Source organism: Leopardus geoffroyi, chromosome A3 (assembly GCF_018350155.1).
Source record: "Leopardus geoffroyi isolate Oge1 chromosome A3, O.geoffroyi_Oge1_pat1.0, whole genome shotgun sequence".
NCBI classification, from domain to species: Eukaryota; Metazoa; Chordata; class Mammalia; order Carnivora; family Felidae; genus Leopardus; species Leopardus geoffroyi.
Window position 1 is genome coordinate 55,837,638 of NC_059336.1, and position 5,454 is coordinate 55,843,091.

Genomic DNA, 5,454 nt, shown 5'->3' on the forward strand with positions numbered 1-5,454 from the left:
GCTTACACAGAACACAGGTCAGTGTGGATATGCTAAATTTGAATTAATTAATTGTGTCTAGTTAGCTTCTGGAAACATAAACAGAGATGCCAAACTAGATGCCTTGGCAGGGGCCAAACATGCAAAGAGAAGTCTGAAAATTATGAACAAAGGGGAAATTTATAAAACATTTAAGTGATTTGCATTAGGGTAGTGAGTGGACTGGACTATATTGCTGAGGTGAGGGGGTGTGTTGGATTTTCTAGACTCTTCCTTAAGACGAATGGCAGAAACCCAAGCTCTACACAATACAGAGATGTTGGATGGAGAAAGCACATAGAAGGAAGACAAGATTGAGAACCAGTGTTTTGTAAAGATAATCTATAGGAGCTGAATTGGTAGCAGAGAGTGGGCCATTTGCTGACAGGACAGCATGCAGTTTCTAGTGGAGATCTTGAAATATTGGGATGGAAATACAGTCCTTTTGAAACTTGAGGTCAGGGGCGCCTGGGTGGCGCAGTCGGTTAAGCGTCCGACTTCAGCCAGGTCACGATCTCGCGGTCCGTGAGTTCAAGCCCTGCGTCGGGCTCTGGGCTGATGGCTCAGAGCCTGGAGCCTGTTTCCGATTCTGTGTCTCCCTCTCTCTCTGCCCCTCCCCCGTTCATGCCCTGTCTCTCTCTGTCCCAAAAATAAATAAACGTTGAAAAAAAAAAAAAAAAAAAGAAACTTGAGGTCAGAGGAAATCCTTAGAAGGAGAGAGTGAGAAGTCATTAAGAACTATTTATTTACTTGTTTCACAAACAATGCTTGGGCAGCACTCTCTGTGGTAGATCATACTATCCGAGTATGGCCATTACCCAATGCTCTTCTAGAACTGTGCCGCACTCCCCATAGGAAGTAGTGTCTTATTCCCCTCTCCCGGAATCTGGATACGCTTGGGATTCACTTGTAAATAAGAGAATGCAGTGGAAATGGTGCTGTGTGACTCCGGTGCCTCGGCTGGAAAAGTCTTCCTAGCTTCTGCCTTTCTGTTGGAATGCTGAGTCTTGAAGCTTTCAGTTCTCATGAGTCATCTTCTTGTCCCAAGGCAGCCATGCTGTGAGGAAGCCCAACTAGCCAGATAAAGAGACACCACACTGAGAGGCCCTGAGACCTCTCCATGTAAGAGATAAAGATGCCCAGAAAGTCCATCCCTGGTGGTTAGGCCTCCTGCACCTGCATGGGAGACGTTGAGGCAGAACCATTGAAACTGTAGGTTAGGAATTAAAGCTCCCTGACTCCTGACCCACAGAGCCAGTGAGAGATAATAAGATAATTGTTGTTGTTTTCAACAACAACTACATTTTGGAGAGATTTGACATGGCTGTGGATAACCAGAGCACTGCTTTGGGACCAGGCATTGTTTTAGGTACTGACGTACGGTGGTTTGAAAATCCAAGTGTCCTTGTCTGTATTTACAGACCAGGTAGAAACAGAGTCACTGAGGATAACTAGCAAGAACACTTGTCAAAGTGATAGGGCGGAACGACTAAGAATAGTGAAAGAGGAAAATGACCAATGACCAGGTGTGTTCGGAACTTTCTCGGCATTTTGGGGTGAACGAGAGGAAAACGCCTTAAACGTAAGATAAGCAGTGTCCCTTCCCTACTTCCTCGCTGCCGGATAGGATAGGATCGAGGAGGGCAAAGCACCTAAAAGGGCAACTTAAGAGGGAAAAACACAACCTTTAATGTCTCACTGGGACAAAGTGTAACTTGAGTGACGCAGAGGTGTTGAGTCAGTTCCTAGAGATGGGTTAAATGTTGTTACAATCATCCCCCTTTTGGGGGCACTCAGGGGTCATGCTTCCTTTCAGGTGCTTCTTGTGAAGCCGTGGGCAGAACCATGCCTAGCCGTGGGTGCTTTGTGGCCAGAACAAAGGGCAAAATAAATGTATATCCCATCCCACCGCCCCACATACATAATTTATAGCATTTTAATCTTCCTACTTGTCTCTGCTTATGAATTTCTTATAGAATTATTTAATGATGTGAGTTCAATGGGCAATTTCAAAATCTACTTAATTTACCATTTCTTTTCTCAGCGATGCAGTGAGGCACTGAGAACCATACTGCAGAGGTAGCAGCCTGAATGCGCTTGAGAGAAAAAAATCATCCAATGCCAGACAATTAATACGTAGGCAGGCTCCTGCCCTCTATCCCTGGGTCCCAATAACCCTGACAGGATGCTAGGGAGTTTCACAGATCAGAGAGAGACAGAGTTGTGTTAAAGGAACAGCATCAGGCGTACCTCATGCCCAGTCTTGGAATGCCCCTGGTGTCTCTAGGTGTCCTATGAGGCGAAGGGAATGAGTTTTACAGGGCAAATGCAATAAACACAAAGGAGAAAAGGATGTAATCTTAAACTGAGTCCAGTAGTCTGGACGAGGAGACACGAAGAATCTGCCTGGGAGCATGGGAGAAACTTGTTACAGTAATAAGCTCAGGAAGCACACGTCCAGATCTCTGACATCGGTGAATATACATTCGTAAGTCACGAGGCATGGGAACATTCAAGATTCTTCTGGATGGACCGACCACGCTGAGACAAAGGGTGGAGCATGGAATGAGAGACCACACAAAAGCAGGTGTTAAGAGTCCTCACCTGGCAGACACATCCGATTCACTCCCACCGGCCCTTCTCCCACGACATCTCCCTCCCAAGCACTGGCAAAGCTGTTGGGTGGCCAGATGGGTCTCACCTGCAGGACACACGCCTGTCCTCCCGGACAACTTAGAGCGGCCCATGATGTCTTATGGCAAGTCGGTTTCAGAGCACTCGTCCTTTGCGTGGGGCAAAGCGGTAGGTCACGGTTTCAAATCCGGGCTGGTCACAACCGAAGGGCATTAGCTCACCGGGGAAGGACTTCGGATGACCTTTACCCAGCCTCGTATGAAACGAGGCTCTCGGTCTCCGCTCAGCTTTTCAAGGTCGAGGCGTCTGCACCGCTCAACGGATGCTAACCGTACACAGTAAGGAGAGGGGGACACACACCAGGGCTTTCCGTCTCCTTGATAGACACGGTGGGAATGTGTCCGGTCTTACGGACGGCAAGCCGCAGACGTCAACACCGTCAACTGAGCCACAGGCATCAGCATAAAACTCAAACCCGAGAGAGGCTCAAATTAGTATCCAAACATGCCTCTGTTTCCTTAATGCTCATTCAGACAGAGGTTCAATGGCTGGAAATTATTGAAATGAGGCAGATGTCAAGGGGATGCTGCACAGGCAGCTCCTCTTCAGTGGCAGTCATTGTGTGCCTCCAGCTTCAGGATCCTTGTTAAATCTCCACATCGTGCCCGGCCCTAAAGTACCTGCCGGTGCAGCTTTCCCGTTCGCCGCAAGAGTTGCACAAATGTACGAACGGAGCTGAAGGCTCTGGGATCGGCCTGGAGCTGCGTCATTTTCCCGATCGTTAGACTGAGAGCCCCGGTGCCCCGCTGCTACCGTGCGCATCATTTCGGAGCGCCATTCCCTTCCTCCCCTGTGGTCCTTGGCTTCGCTCGGCGCCTCCCACCGACCGACACCACCGGGCCTCCGTGTACCTTGCACGGGAAGAGAAAACGGTCTTGAAATAATAGACTTCCTCTTGGTTTCTCAATCGGGTACAATCAGGGTTGTTTTTCATTTTTCAAGCCAACCCGTGTAAAGCGTCTAAGAGGTGAGGGAATAAATACACGACTTTATGCTGGGGTGGGGGTTGTTAACTGTTTTTGCAAAGGTGGCCCAAGCCAAGGCATTCCTGTTCCCCAGCGGGACTGGAGGTGGAGGGAGGCTTAAATATAGGTCTTTTTTTCCCCCCCTCTAAATCTGTAACCTGCAACAATGTCTTGCAACATTTCGCCTATTCTGAGAACTGCAGCCTATGTTGGTAAAGAAGCTCAGTGATATTTCCTACTTCAGGAGGGGGGTGAGGGGAACCCTCCAGAGGTGGCCAACAGATGTAATGAAAGTCCTAGTTTTCTTCGGTGGAAAAAATGTCTTTATATGCAGGCAGGATATATGACAGTGCACATATTTTTTGTGCTAAGTATTCAACCTAAGTTAAATACTGAAAATACGAGAGGAAAAAATATTGCCCGATTCAGTATCTGACCTCACCTTACTTTAGAGCAAGGTTGTAAAATCCAGCAGAATGGCTTTCTTTCTTTCTTTTACAGATTTTATTTAATTTTTTAAATGTTAATTTATTTTTGAGAGAGAGAGAGAGAGAGAGGCAGAGAGGAAAGGAGACAGAGGATCCAAAGCAGATTCTATGCTGAGAGAGCAGCGTCCGCACGATGTGGGGCTCAAACCCCAAACTATGAGATCATGACCTGAGCCAAAGTCAGATGCTTAACTGACTGAGCCACCCAGCCGCCCCCCCCGAATGGCTTTCTTAAACTTCCTTATACGAACCTAAACTCAGCAGAGAATCTTAGAATATGTAGCTTTTGTTCTCTTCTCTTCCGACAACACCATCAAAAAAAGGAAGAAAAATAATCTGTCATGTGTATATATATTCTTTGAGAGTTCAAGTATTTTTAAATGTAAAAACTTTTAAGTGCAACATAAAAAAAGTAGCTGAGAGCTATAAATATGTTTTTGACTTCACAAAAGAAATATTTCATAATTTACACTCTCCATTCTTGAGGGAAGAGCAACTTTACCACTCATGAATTATTGGTTTCTTCTTCCTGGTTAAATATTCACTGTCTGTCCATCTGTCTTGTTCATATTTTTTCCTGCTGATTTTTAGCACTCTTAGAAATAAGGAATACATTTCAAACTCGATGCACAGGGGATTTCATTATAAATTGTGGCAAACTGGGAAAACGCAGACTTGATGTGTTAACCTCTACAAACTGGTGTGGGAAGCTGGGTGGGTAAATTCGTGGTGATGGCTGTGGATGCTCTTTGGATTATATACTAGAATCACATCGCTTAAAAATAATTATGTCCATTTAACTTTCCTTAGAAAAATTCGAGAACTTTTTAATGCTATAATCTGTTAAGACTTAGGTATGTGAGTTGTTTTTTAATCACCACGAAGCTAAAGTACCTGTACGTTCCAAATTGTAGTCAGTTGCAAACAAATCCTAAACGATAGTTGGGAAGGCAACACACACTGTCTCTGGAGGCTTGTCTGGACGTTACATAAAAATGCCCAGACTGGGAACTTCATAGGTAACCTACACGCCGTTGATCACGATTGCACGTGCATACACTTTCTCTGTCCTCCTGCCGTGCGTTTGTATCGATGTCACACATATAAAAACCAAACATAGGTAGAAAGAGTCTCAGTTTTAGAAAAAGCTTGGTTTTGGAACAGATTGGAATTTGGGTTTTAGTCATCCAAGATGTGATAAACCACACTGGGCATTAATGTAGAAAACAGATTGAGCTTTTTAATGGGACATCAAATAAGACTTTATTAGCATCTATTAGGTTCAACCC

At 45.4% G+C, this 5,454-nt stretch overlaps 1 long non-coding RNA gene across 1 annotated transcript; it reads right to left on the reverse strand.

Annotated features, from left to right (window-relative positions):
• Positions 1–746: 746 nt before the first annotated feature.
• Positions 747–4,497, reverse strand: LOC123580618. The gene is made up of 3 exons (XR_006703398.1): positions 2,720–4,497; positions 2,269–2,559; positions 747–1,194 (listed from the first exon to the last, which is right to left on the reverse strand). It is a non-coding gene; the product is annotated as an uncharacterized LOC123580618 (long non-coding RNA).
• Between the last annotated feature and the right edge of the window lie 957 nt (positions 4,498–5,454).